The following is a 15,438-nucleotide window of genomic DNA, read 5'->3' as shown; positions in this document are numbered from 1 at the left end:
GCACAAACCTTTACCAATAAAGCTTTCAGTGTTCCATTCATTTGTTCCACCAATCCAGATGCCTCTGGTCTGTCACTGCAGTGCAATTTTTGCTCAATGTTCAGTGCTGGGCGCAAGTTTATGATCTCTTTATTAAAATTAGGCCCATATTTATACTTTTTGACGCTAAACTGCGCTAACGCAGTTTAGCGTCAAAATATTTTGCGCCGTCTAACGCCATTCTGAAGCGCCATGCGGGCGCCGTATTTATGGAATGGCGTTAGCCGGCGCAAGCAGACCGGCGCTGCCTGGTTTGCGTGGAAAAAAGCCACGTACACCAGACAGCGCCGGCGTAGGGGGAAAATGGCGTATGGGCGTCTTAAAATGGGGCAAGTCAGGTTACGTCGAAAAAATCGTCGTAACCCGACTTGCGCCATTTTTTAACGACGCCCATCCCCCATCAACATGACTCCTATCATTGTAAAGATAGGAGTCATGCCCCCTTGCCCAATGGCCATGCCCAGGGGACTTATGTCAGGCCCCCCTATGCCAAAAAAAATTATTAAAAAAAAAAAAAAAAATTACTTACCTGAACTTACCTGAATGTCCCTGGGGTGGGTCCCTCCGTCCTTGGGTGTCCTCCTGGGGTGGGCAAGGGTGGCAGGGGGGGTCCCTGGGGGCAGGGGAGGGCACTCTGGGCTCATTTTGAGCCCACTTGTCCCTTAACGCCATGCCTGACCCAGGCGTTAAAAAGCGGCGCAAATGCGCCGTTTTTGGCCACGCCCACTCCCGGGCGTCATTTTTGCCCGGGAGTATAAATACCACGTAAAGGCCTGGGAGTCATTTTTTAAGACGGGAACGCCTCCCTTGCATATCATTAACGCAAGGAAGGGGTTCACGCTAAAAAATGACGCCCACTCCGGGCACTTTGGCGCCCGAAGCGTCTAACGCCATAGTATAAATATGGCGTTAGTTGGCGTTAGTTTAGCGTCGAATTTGCGTCGAAAAAAACGACGCAAATTCGGCGCAACCAGAGTATAAATACGGCCCTTAGTTCCTTGATCTGATTCAAAAGAAGTCAGGAACCCATACCTGGGTAACAGTTCCCTAAGCAACAGCTTTGCTACAGTGAGATTATTATTCCTATGTTTTGGATAACCCTCAATGTAACGGGTGAACACACATACAATGACCAATACATACGTCAATCCATTACATGCAGGCATTTCAGTAAAATCAAGTTGCTTTCTGTGAAATAGACCTCCCAATTTGTCTGTGACTCAGATTAACCACTGTGTGTTCCCTACATTAATTTGTTGGCATGTAACACATCTGTGACAAACTGCTTCCACAACCAATTTAAATCTGGGGTTGTACCATGTCTCCTTTAATGTGCGGATCATTGTGTTTCTGCTGCGATTAACCTGACAATGATAATATCTAGCAATCAAGTTCAGCAATCTGGCAACACAGTTTTCCCTTCATTTGAAACCCAGAAATCATCTCCCACTCTTTGAACACAACCTGCATTTCTCCAACCTCAATATGCTTCCTCTGTTGCTTCTTCTTGCAGTCTCTTAATTTCATGCCAGATACCCACTACTGACATCAAGAAATTTTGATTTGTCTCACTGGTGTCACTTCCACTACTCCACTCTTCATAGAGGGTGATGCAATGGAGCGCACATAATCTGACTATTTGGTCAGAAGAGGCATTGCAATACAACAATACATAATCGTTCAACCTTTGGTGGGCTATGCACTTAACAACTGCCATCTTCTCAGGTAACTGTAAAGCATTCAACAAATTATGAATTTTCTCACCATTTTCAATAGGTGATCCTGACGTGGTCAAAAAACCTCACTAGTGCCATAACTGCCTGTTATCATGGACAACACAAATTTGTGTTGACTATGGAAATATTGTCACGTTGAGCCTCTCTGATACACAGCATGCTCTTGTAAGAGCAACTTATTCGGCAACTTGGGCAAAAACGACTCCTTGAAGCCATGAGGCTTTGACCACTCCGGAGATGAAGCAAACTGCACATCCAGCTCTCAGAGTACCTTCACTGTCTCTTAAACAGGAGCCATCAACAAAGACAACTTGGTCATTCTCCTCTAAAGGAACATCCTGAATATCAGGTCCGGGTTTGGTCCACAGTTCAGTGACATTGAGGAAGCCATGTTCCATTGCACTAACATCATTTGAATCATCAACATTTATAGGCAATAATGTGGCTGGGTTTAAGACCGCACACCTCTTGACAAATACAGTGGCTCATCCAAGGATCAATAACTCCTAATGGGTAAGTCGGGCATTGGTCAAATATTGGGTTTTAGATGGTCAAAAGTACTTCAACTGAATGTGGGACATAAAAAATTAAAAGGTGTCCCATCACAAATCCTTTGCATTGGCCCCTGCTTAGACCAACGCTGGCCACAGCTTTTAAACAGGCGGGGAATGTAGCAGTGACAGGATCGAATGTGGCAGAAAAATATGCTACTGGCGTGTTTGTTCCTCCATCGTAGTACATACAAGTCGAAACAGAAGGAGCACAACCATCACGTTCATGGCAAAACAGTGCATAGACTTTCGTTTAATCAAGCATTCCCAAGCTGGAGCTCTGCACAAACTCTCTCTCAACTCAGTCATAGCTTTCATGCACTCTTCATTCAAAGGGACTGGTTGTGTGACTTCCTTGTGTGTGGACTTCTGCAATGGTCTAGAAATTACTGAAAAATTAAGGATCATTTGGCGACAATAATTCACCATTCCCTAAAACATTCTGACATCTCTCTGCGTAACTGGGGGATTTATTTGCATAATTGGTGCAACTCTTTCTCGGGACACTCTGCTTGCACCTTTCTCAATATGGTGATACAAATATTTTATTATTTCTGACATTATTGTAACTTAGCATGGGAAACCTTGTGTCCGTTTCCACCCAAATGATTCAATAATGCTATGGTATCTTGTCTGCAAGCTTCACGCGTATTAGAAAAAACCATCAGGTCATCAAAGTACTGCACTGAAGCAGACTGAAATGGCACGTTCAAGGGCTCTAAGTTCTTCTTCAGGATGTGATTAAAAATGGACGGTGATTCTGAAAACCCCCATGGAGTGTGGCACCACGAATACACACAGTTGCCTGATCGGAATGAAAAGAGGAATGACTATCCTCATGCAAAGGCACTGAGAAAAATGTGTGAGACCAATAGAACTCTGAAAACCATTCTGCTTCACAAGGAATCTGAAATTAAATCAGTGCTGGATTTGGCACCATGAGGCAAGAGGATACTACAATTTCATTCACTTTTCTCAGATCCTGAACTATGCATTATTTCCCACTTGGCTTTTGCAGACCCATAATTGGTGAACTACATGGGCTGCCCATCACTTCATTTAACACTCTCTTTCCATCAAATTGTGTGATTACTGGGGTAATACCTTCAATACCTTCAGTCATATTATAGTGTGGCATTCTGGGGACCCTTTAACTGGTTAAACACCTCAAATAAGTCCAATATCTTTTCCAGAGAGATCTCAAACTCTCAGCATTACCGTCTCCTGTAATTCATCAGGAACGTTTTTAATTGTCATGTCAGAAAACAATGTAATGAGAGGATACACCTTATCAGTTTGACTGGAAGTCTCATCACTGCTATTAGTTTGAATTGCTATCTCGTCATGTGTACTAACAGACTTACAGGACATGAATCGCACACTACGAATCCGCCAGACCCTCAAAGGTTCCTATCTTAAGTGGAATGGGCTCTGTAATGTGGTTTACCAAATGCTGGTTTGCTTCTCCTACTACATGAACTGTTCTCCCTGAAAGGGGCACATTAGGAACTTCTGCAGATACGACAGTGGAACAAATTGCTCCAATGTCAACCAGGAATGAAACAGCATGACCCATAACACTTATATTCACATAAGGACCACTCTGATCTACCTCCAATAAGGTACATTCATACATGTAAGGCACCTCTAAGGTGGGCCCTAGGTAGACAGTGCAGTGCATGTTTAAGGTAGGACATACACTAATGTGTTTTATATGCCCCAACAGTGAAATACTGGCAAATTCGGTTTTCACTGTGCAAGGCCTTTCTCTCTCATAGGTTGACATGGGGGCTGCCTTTGAATATCATTAAAGTGCAGATTCCCTTTGGGACCAGATAGAAATATGGAGTTTAGGGTCTCTGAACTGACAATTTAAAAATACATCTTTTGGTAAGGATTGTTTTTGGATTGTGTGTTTGAAAATGCCACTTTTACAAAGTATGCATTCCCTTGCTTAAACCATTCTATGATTCTGCCTGTTTGTGGATTCCTTGTCTGGGTCAGTTTGACAGTTGTGCTGTTTTCACCCCTCCTCTAGACAGTGACACAGAGGGAGCTGGGGTGTAGCCTGCATATCCTGATGAGCCATCTGTGCTGGGAGGGATGGGAGGAGTGGTCACTCACACCTGAAAGGGCTGTTCCTGCCCTCACACAATACAGACTCCAGCCCCCTGCTGTGTGTCTGGGGCCTGGCCTGGGCAAGACAGGATCTTACAAACAAGAGAGACTTTCCTTTGAAGTTTGCTTCAAAGGCAGAAAGGGGTAGAAGTAGTAGACCCAAAACCCCTACAAATTAGATTGCTTCTGGAACCAAAAGGACCTTCTGCCAAGGAGAAGAGCTGGAGAGCTGGAGGAGGAGTAATGCCCCTTTGCCTGTGACTGTTCTTTGGTGGGTTGGTCTGCAGTAGCTGCTTCTGCCTGAGAGAGTACAAAGACTGACTTTTGTGTGACTTCCCACTGGTGAAGAATCTCCAAGGGCTTGAACTGAGCTTGTCTCCTGTTGTTGAAGGCTCAGGGACATCAAAGACTTCCCTCTGCCAGCACCTGGACTCTCTGCTGAGACTCCTACTCTGCCAAGTGGTGCCCTAACCTGTCTCTGGGCTCTTGAAAGGTGAAGCTGGTGGAAAAGGACAGAAGTCCACACAAAGTCCGCCGTGCGGGGACAATTTCAACGCACCATCCGCAACGTGGCTGATAAACGACACGCTGCCGGCCTTGTGGCTAAAATTGATGCCCGACCTGCAACGCAGCTGGGAGATCGATGCATTGTGGCTGGAGAAACAATGCACAACACCCACTAGCGGCTGCTGATAACGACACAAGCACCATGCAACGCAGTTTCCTGACACCATGTGACCGGATTTCGAACGTAACATCGCTGGGTGTGAAAAAATCAATGCAAAGCCTGGCCGGACCTGAGGTGCCCAGCTTGGAATCGACGCATAACTCTCTTGCGGGAGAGAAGAAATTACACCAACCCAACCGGAGAAGAAACGATGCACGTCTCGCTTACGAGTGAGAAATTGATGCATCGCTCTCCCATGCAGCTTTATTTTTTACGCTAAACAGGTACTTTGTGTAACAAGAGCATCCTCACTGTTTTCTAAGGATGAAGACTCGTATTATTTCTATAATTTATATCTTGACTTGTGTCTTTAGATTTTTGTCATTCTGGTCTTGTTTGATTTAGGTAAAGATCACCTTTTTTTCTAAACTGGTGTCCATTTTGTGGTGTTTTCACTGTATTACTGTGTGTGTTGGTACAAATACTTTATACATTGCGTCTGAAGTTATGCCAGCCTGCTTGTGCCAAGCTACCAAGGGAGTGAGTGGGCTTAACTGAGGGTGATTCTCCTTTACCCTGACTAGAAGGAGGGTCCTTGCTTGGACAGGGGGTAACCTGACTGCCAACCAAAGACCCCATTTCTAACAAGGGGAAATTCTAGTTTTCAGAAACTCAATCACCTTATAATAGTTGCTCATCATCTCTTCAGACAGCGCACCTGTTACTGCATCCCTTAGTGGCTTACCCTTTGGCCAATCAACATTCCGCTTACACTCAGTCCACAAATCAGCTGCAACCACAATCTCAAATAAAGTGTTCAAATCTTCCCATAAATACTTTACAAGCTTGATAAACCTCTCTGTTTACTGGTACCATTTAAACTGGTTTCTCTCTTAACTTTTGGTAATCATTTGTAAATTTCAGTATCTCAATACTGCTCCAAGGAACATGAACAAAATTCCCTCTTACAATTTCTCTCATTGGCATCATTTTTACAGACCCCTCAGCCTGTTGTACATCATTTGAAGTTGTAGTCAGCTTCTTTTTCTGATCTCGTTTCTTCACCCATCTGCCTTCACAATTGTTTTAATGCTCCCCATGTTTGAATGCTTTGAATCAGCTCTTAAAATAAATTTTCATTCCTGGTGATCTCATGTTTGCACTGTCTCAAATCAAATTCTAATCTGCAACTCTTCTTCAACTGTTTGGATTGATTGATCTTGATTTCATATTTCTCAGCCAAATTAGTTAATTTCTCATAACCCTGTCCTGCTCGAAGAGTAACATCCTTGCACATTAAGCACAATTCATTTTCATTGTAAGAATCTAATCTGTCTAATTCAAGTGTTCCCTCAGTCATTTAATTTAATTCCAATTTCAGTATAGCCTTGTAAATTTCTTTTCTCCCTCAAACATCTTTCCTGGAACTAGTGCTCCACTCAAATTGCCTATCGATTCAGTCAATTGTTAAGCTGTCAATCCTTGTAAACTAATGCTATTGCCTCGGGTTAAGGGCTGTGGCTGAATACAGGATGTTGTCATAACTGGCTCCAGAGTTAACATAGATGGACCTGTAATGCATTGGGGACATATCACTTTAATCAGTGGACCCACTCTATCATATGTCTGATTTGAGTCAATTGAATTCATAGGGGTCATGGCTGGCACAGTTGTGTTCAGTCTCTTTTCCGCACAAGTACCAAAAGGTAAATTCATTGCCAATATTGAATTTGGAATCTGGGAACCATTCTCATTAATACCTTGGACATACAACGGGACCACTTGGCCTATGGTTACCGGACATGTTAATGCTTCTGATCCTGACAAATTTGACTGATTTGATGGGAACGTTAATCTTTTACTTTGGCCGGTTAATATTGTAGCAACAGCTTGATTTGACTGATTTGCAGCAACATTCTGTGGTGTCGTTACTGGGGAATACATAGGCATTGTCTGTCTCTAGTTCGTGAGTTTTGCAAGTGTCTTTACATTAGGTGTGGTCTCAAACTGAGGCATTCCTGTATTCTGAATTGGTTGTGGCATAACTGGAACAGGGACATCCTGGAACTGTCGAATAAACTGCTGGCACCTGTGCAACATTATCAGTAGGCACATTTGGTATTATCTGAACTTTGCTTTGTGCAACTGGAGCTGTGGCAACACCTGGGACTACCTTCTGGCTTACTGACTGATGCAACAGCATGATATGGTGGGGGATGATTCTGCAACAACTGAGTTATAAATTCATCATCTGAATCACTCTTTACATCTGCTAGCCTTTTATATTCACACAATTCCTGTTCTGTATCTTCTGCGGATTTCTTTTTGGCTTTAGGCTTAATATTTCCATCACCCTCCTGTGTAATTGCTGGACATAACTTCACTAGATGTAATGTATCTGCTTTCCACAGTCTCTGCTCCACATCACATCTAGCTTCCACTAAAGTATTTTCTGCTTTCCTAATTCTCCTTTCAAATTTCTGAGCCTCATTTTGTCTCACAACTAATTCCCAAATATGAAGTGTTTCAAATTGTGCAGGTCCAGGAAGGGGTTTTAATTCATCCAACACCCTCCTCAAATTCTCCAATATTCTCAAATCAAAGGACCCATAACAGGGAAATGCTAAAGTACCTTCCTCAGTTATTTTGCACGATTGATTTACACACAGACATGCTAAAACTCCCCTCTCCTCCATTACCTCAAATGCTGGTGTACCCTCAGGTGGAGTATGCTCACCCCACCTAACTGGAATAAAAACATCGCCTCTCAACACGCTCCTCAAAGTTGTGAAAAATTTAATTTTTACACAAATCTAATTCACAAACACAAATTCTTTGAAAGGAAGTAATTTTCAATCCCACAATCCTTTTCACAAACTGTTTTCAACCTATAGCAGTACAGCCTTGTCCATCAATCCGTGTGCAGCTTTTCTCACCAACCCACCTATCCCAGCACGGAACAAATGATGTCACATTCACTTCGCTCAAAAGCGATTTCAAAGCAAATGATGGTGACATCAGTAAATCATCATAATACAGTTTCCCCAATCGATTTCAAATTTCAGGTTTTAGAACTGGGCCATTCCTATCACTAACACAAATTTTGATTTGCATGTGTGGTAACAGACTAAACATGTGGGCAAAACCAAAAATTAAAAGAAAGACAAAAATAATTTAGGAAATCATCTAACCAGGGCATCTCACTGTAAAAATATGCTGGTGTAATTCTCTAACTGAAAAGGGGAAACAAGAAACCATATATAATTATACCTCTTCTCATGGGACTTCATTAGGCACTTTCTTCCTGCATCAGTTGGCAGCAGCATCAGGACAATGCAGAACACAGGCTGCACTTAGGACAAATCAGCAGTTCAGAATTAGTTGGGCATATTAGTACTGAATTGCATAACAGAGTGGGTCAGTAAAAACTAAGACGTTCTACATCAGAAGACAGCGAGGGTTAAAAGAATTCAGAAGAAGCAAAGAGAGAAGCTGGACATCTTCAGCACATCAGGACCGACTCAAACTCACACCAACACGAACTAAGGGGCAGATATATGGAAAGTGGCGCAGCACCGAGTGCAGCTCCACTTTCCCTGTGACCCTTAGCACCCCCTTACCGAAACCATGTGTGCACCGTATTTAAAATATGGCACACCTTGGTGTAGGGTAGGGGGCAAAAGCGTCATTTCTCATGATGCTATTGATGTACCCTGCAGGAGAAGCTCCAAAATATTGGTGCTACTCCTGCAGAGTACATAGGGCCCCATTCTAAAGAATGGAAGCCCCCTTTTAACACCTGCTCTTGAGCAGGCATTAATAGTGCCATAAAAAATGGTGCAAGGAAATCTCATAGATTTCCTTACGCCATTTTTACGGCTCCCCTAATGGGGGAACGCCCTCTTTGCATACATTAAGCCTGGTGCAGGCATAATGTAGGGCAAAGGGTTACAGGGTGGGTGGCGCAATGCATGCATAGCGCCACCCTGTAAATACGGCGCGGGGATTTCGGCCTTGTTGGGCCACAATAACATAAAAAATAATTACGTTATATTGGCACAAGGTGGTGCTAGGGCATTATAAATATGCCCCTAACACTCAGTTCCAAACCTCCTCACTAATTTGAAATATGCACAATCCATTCACAGGTCCTTCAGGTGCTCTCACTTCAGACGTCAGATTCAGTTTCCAATGGTTGTTGGTGGCACCACAAAATGTGCAACTATTCCAGATCTTCTCACCTAAAGTGCATTTTATTTCAATGATTTCATGCAGTTCTGACAAAGTATTATGTTCTCTCTATGTTCTCTGTTAATTTGCAACGTCAGGTTCTTCTCTCACAGTATACTAAATAAACGCTTGGACAAATAATGCATCATTGTTAACAACAAACATGTTCCTTGCCTTCAATAAAATAGTACATTCAACATCACACTAGCAGCCTAAGAAAATAATTCAGGGCAGAGGGGACAGCATACACAAGTGGTTTTTCATTGCTTCTGCAGATGAATCTTTCAGATCTAGTCGAACTAAGAAGCCTTAGTACATATTAATACAAAGAATACATTAATAAAACCTATTGGGCACCTTACAATTCAATATTATTTAATTGCAACCATTATTTATGACATGTTAGAGCTATTTTAAATGTACATTTATTTTTCTACACACATGTTACTCACAATAATAAAATCCATTTGATTCAGTATAAGTATGTTTAATTCATATTAATTTAATACTTTCAATTCTTAATCTACATCATAATAAAAATACTCTTAACATTAACATATTTTAGTACTTCGTTTAATATGAATACAAATATCTCATGTTAAAACATTGTGGGGCAGATTTAAGGAACCTTTACCTTGCGACCCTTACCGCCCCCCCCTACTGCCACCATGTGTGTACCATATTTAAAATACGGCGCACTACAGTGCAGGGTAGGGGGCAATAGCGCAATTTTTTTCTTATGCCAATGAAGTGCACTGCAAGAGTAGTGCCAAAATGTTGGCGCTAGTCCTGCAGAGTACATATGGGCACATTATAGATAATGGAAGCCCCCCTTTTAACACCTGATCTGAGCAGGCATTACAAGTGGAGAACACAATGGGGCAAGGAAATCTCTTAAATTTCCTTGCACCATTTTTTTGGCCCCCCAATAGGGGAATGCCCCGTTGCACACATAACGCCTTGCACAGGCATAATGTGGCGCAAGGATTTACAAAGTGACATGATGCATGCATTGCGCCACTTTGTAAATATGGAGTGGACAAAATGCCACTTTACCGTCGCATTAGCATCAAAAAAATTACGCTATGGTGGCGCTAAGGTGGCGCCAGGGTCTGTTAAATCTGCCTGTGTCCAATACGAATGGCGGCCACAAGGTCCACCATATTTCAAATGTGCACAATTTACAACTTGTGTTTTTTTCTACATTAGGCTTTAAATGTAGGTCAATTAATCACCATTTGCTAACTTCCATGCCACTAATATGTTAATAAAATTTGATCTATAGGGCAACCTTATGTTATCCTATAGAAGAGATAGGCCTCACAGTAGTGAAAGACAAATTTAGGAATTTTTCACTACAAGGACATGTAAAACTTAAAAGTACATGTCCAAACTTTTAATTACAGTGCACCCTACCCTATGGGATACCTAAGGCCGACCTTAGGCGTGACTGAAAGAAAGGGGAGTTTAAGGATCGTCAAGTTGAACTGGCAGTTCAGAACTGCATTCACACTGCAATGGAAGACCTGCAACATGTTTAAAGGTGGCATAATGAGTGCTGCAGGCACATTAGTAGCATTGAATTTAAAGCCCTGGGTATATCGAATATCACTTTACTAGGGACATATAAGTAATTTAAATATGCCAATCAGGTCGAAGCCAAATTTACTATGTTTAAAGGAGAGAACACAAGTACTTTAGCACTGGTTATCAGTCCTAGAACCAACAAAAATGAACTTAGCAAAAATAGGATGGATGAGGGCAAAAGGTTTGGGAGTGACCTTGCAGAAAGGGCCAAGACCAGCACCATTCAAAAATGCAAGTTTATTATGTATGCTGTACAGAAACTTGTGTTTCATTTAATAGATAATAATGTTGCTCAGTCTAAGTATCTAGGCTACATATTATGGCGTATACATGACAAATAACTTGCCCTTTAGTTAACCAATGGCATTGTTAACAGACGGGACCACTGTTTCCTCACGGTCACCATGTACTACCGCTTTGAATTAAAAAAGAAATGCTTTTAGGATCATACACACTTTCTAGGTGCCTATTCCACAGAATTGTTACCATTGTTCAGAAATTAGGCTGCCATGTGAAGCGTATGTGCATACCCAGAACGAACCTGCATTGATAAAAGACAGCCAAACTTTTTCTGTTACAAACCAGAACAGAATTGCTTTTTGTAAATAAGTAAGTCCTAACCACATTGAGAGACAATGTTATACATTGCATTCTGGCAGTAAGTGTGAAAGGGATTGTTCCCTGTTCTCAGAAAGAAGATGCTACTGTGAGCTCACTGAATGCCACTAACCTTCGATTTAGACTTTGACAGTCAAAAGGTAGAGAAAGCGGCCTATACAGGCTTAATCTTGAAGGCAGTGTTATAACTGATACAAATTTGATCACCCTTGTTCATGTTAAAGACGTAGGCCCTCATTATGACATTGGCGGTGACTGTTATAGTGGAGGTAAAACCACCAACAGTGTGGCGGTAATTGTTGCCAAATTATGACCTCGGCGGTGATACCTCCCATAGACAGCCAATGTAGCAATCCAACCACCAGGGCGTGATCACCACTGACTACCGGCAGTAGCCATCAACAGCCAGTCGGAGGTCAAGGTACCGCTCACCATATAATAACATAGCAAACCGCCAGGATTTTCGTTGCAGACCTAACGCCATCAAAAGCCTGGCGGAAACACTGCACACAAGACGAAAGACTCACCTTCAGGGACACAGAAGAACACTGCCGCCATGGAACTGGAACTTCAAGTGTTCCTGATGGCTCTTCTACACCATGGCCCTCCTGGAACACCAACCCCGATGACGACAGTGAGTACCGCCACCTAACACACAACGGTGTGTGGGAGGAAAAGGAGAGTGACACACACACGTACAATACGCACCATTCACACACACACCATACACAGAACCAGCTGCAGAGTAAAACCAATGTCACAGGACCCACATATAATTAAAACAAGGATCACATTGGGAATTTACGAACACTGTAATTTGATGCCAACAACCACCATATTGTCCATTCGAAAGCAAATGCAGGCGTCATTGTCCAGAAACGGCCAATGGCCAGTCCAAAGTAGAAAAGGCCCACGTGGCCACATAGCACAGTACAAGCACCATCTTGACTCCTGACGCAATCCTGAATCCATTGTGCAGGGGCATCATGTTGGAAATGGGCAGGCCCCCAGGGGAAATGGAAGGTGGGGAGACACCTCAGCTGAAGTAGGGAACATGCCCATTGGTTCTAAAGGGGGCTCCTTGCCCAATTGTCTCTGGTGGTAAGTGTAAGGCCATAGTCTCTGAAGTGGGGAACATGCCCACTGGTTCTGGAGGGGGCTCCTTGCCCAATTCTCTCTGGTGGAAAGTGTAAGGCCACAGTCTCTGAAGTGGGGAAAATGCTCACTGGTTCTGGAGGGGGCTCTTGCACAACAGTCCCTGGTGGGTGGCCTACATGCCCTCTGCTGGAGGTGAGGGCTGGTGTGCCTCTGCTGTAGGTGAGGGTTGGTGTGCCTCTGCTGGAGGTGAGGGCTCCTTGCCCACTGCTGGTGGAGGTGTAACCCTGGCTGCCTCTGCTGGAGGTGGGGGCTCCTTGCCCTCTACTGGTGGAGGGGGCCTCTTGCCTCTCTTTGGTGGTGGAGTGGGAACCTTCGCTTTCTTTGGTGTTGGAGTGGGAACTTTCCCTTTCTTTGGTGGTGGAGGGGGATCCATGTATCCCCACTTGTGACGGGTCCCCTTGACCTTGGACACGTCACATGTGTCCTTGCCTCCAGGACTAGGAGGTACCTCCACTGTCCCCGTCCCATGTCCCTTGGTTTTCACCACCCTAGTTCTCCCTTTCTGAGACAGAGGTGTGATGACACAGTAGGAGTGGCAGCCGTCACACTCTGGGGCCCCTTTGTGCCAGTGGCTGATGATTTGATGGGACAGAAGCAGACTGTTTGGCTGAGGTGCCATGCTGGGTCGTTGGGACCCTGCACGTACGGTCAGGATGGGGGGTGGAGGGGAAAGGAAAGGAAGAGGTCAAGATGTGTAAGGAAAAGCTTCTTAGGGATGTTGGGGCAGAATGTGGGAGGAGGGATGGGAGTGGAGGTTGAGGGAGTGGTTGTCGGAGGTGTACATCTGCTGGACTTGGGTTTAGGTGCAATGGCAGTATGCGTGTGAGAGGTGGATGGCTATTGGGAGACTGAGTGCTTGCATTTGTATCTCTAGGGAGGGGGCAGACAGGGTGGGAGGGGACAAAAGGGACGCGTGGATGGATGTTGTGAAGGGATCTGCAAGTGAGATGTGTGTGCTGCTTGATGTGGTGATTTTGGTGGTGGCCGTTGATGCAGTGCATGCAGGAGTGAGTGTGGATGTGACTGTGAGGGAGGAGGAGGATGGGGAGACAGTGGAGGCAGTGGATGTTGTTGTGTGTGCAATTGTCTGTTGTTTGTGTGAGTGCTTGTGGCCTGAAGTTTGCTGCCTGTGTTTGACTGTGCTACTCTTGTGTGATGTTTTGTGTGCTTGCTTGTCTGTATGTGTGCATGGGATGGGTTGGGGTTGAGGAGACTGGGAGAGGGTAGTTGTAGGGGAGATAGTAGGAACAGGGACACTGGCTGCCAGCAGAGAGGAGGCCAGAGCCTGAATCTACGTAGGGCCGCCAACCCACCATGGATGCCCTCCAGGTTTTCATTGCATTGCTGCACCTGGGATGCCAGCCCCTGGATGGCATTCACTATGGTTGCCTGACCTACAGAGATGGATCTCAGGAGGTCAATAGCCTCCTCACTGAGGTCAGCAGGGCTCAGGGCCTGAGGTGGCTGGGGCAAAGGAGATGCCCACTCTCCTGGGTGAGCGGGCACAGCCAACTCAGTGGGGGCTACTCGAAGAGTAGTGCTAGTACGGTGGTGGTGGCTGTACCTGTAGGTGGGATGGTTCCAGAGGTGTCTGCCACCACCATGGAGCTCCCATGAGAGGAGGAATCAGAGTCAGTGTTGTCACCACCTGTCTCCGCTGTGGTGCTACCCTCGCCCTCTGTCCCACTGGTCCCCTCGGCGTCAGTGGACTTTGCCTCCTGGATCCTGTCAGATGCAGCTCCCTCTGTCGCCGGTGCCCCTGCTCCTCCACCAGATTATGCTAATGCACACATAGACAGGTTGACAGAAGAAAATAGGAGGGGAGGGAGAAAGGGAGCACTGGGTCAATGCAGCAATGTCTGAATTGGCATTAAGGGGCACCCACTATCTGAAACCCATCACCAGGATCCCATGCCAGCCAACAAAAATGGTTGTCACGCTCACTGTACTCACCCCCTTGTGGCTGCTGTGCTGCCCTCAAGCGCCCATCCAGCTCTGGGTAGGCCACTGCCATTATGCAGTCCATCAGGGGGGTCAGCTTCCGACAGGCTCCCTGCCCTCGTTGGGAGGCCATCCCAAGCTGGGCCTCCGCCGTCTTCTGGGCCCAGGGTCTCAGGTCCTCCCACCTTTTCCTGCAGTGGGTGCTCCGCCTGCTATAGGCCCCCAGGGTCCGCACCTCCTTGGCGATGGCACGCCACAATCCCTTCTTCTGATGAGCGCTGACCTGCAGAGGTAATACAGACAGCCCATTAACCATATAATCCAGCCTGCCACACTTATGGCCCACAAATTACATTTCCATCTCCATTGGCACACACATCACACGGAGCCCTGCATGTATACTACCCCCAGACATATCCACCACTCAAATGACACACTGCCAGCACACAAATCTCCATCCAACGTTGTTGCATGCATAGTCCCCATGGTGTACTCACCTGTTGGTCTAGAGGCCTATACAACTGTCCATACAGGGGTAGGGCCCCATCCACCAGTCGCTCTAACTCCTCGGAAGGGAAGACAGGGGCCCTTTCCCCTGTCACACGGGTCATGGCAGGATCCAGACACAGGTCGCATCAGCACACGCAGTGTAGGTGCTGTCCTGTGGAAATTCAGGAATCAAGTGAAGTTATAGATAGAAAATTGTAGTCACGTCCTCGGCTGTGTATACCGTCACCGCTGCCGGTGATCCCCATTGGACACTGTACTCCATAGAGCCCCATTTTAGCCGATG

This window comes from Pleurodeles waltl, chromosome 2_1 (genome assembly GCF_031143425.1).
Source record: "Pleurodeles waltl isolate 20211129_DDA chromosome 2_1, aPleWal1.hap1.20221129, whole genome shotgun sequence".
Classification (NCBI taxonomy): Eukaryota; Metazoa; Chordata; class Amphibia; order Caudata; family Salamandridae; genus Pleurodeles; species Pleurodeles waltl.
The sequence above is the reverse complement of the archived record's forward strand: the minus strand, read 5'-3'. Positions refer to the sequence as shown.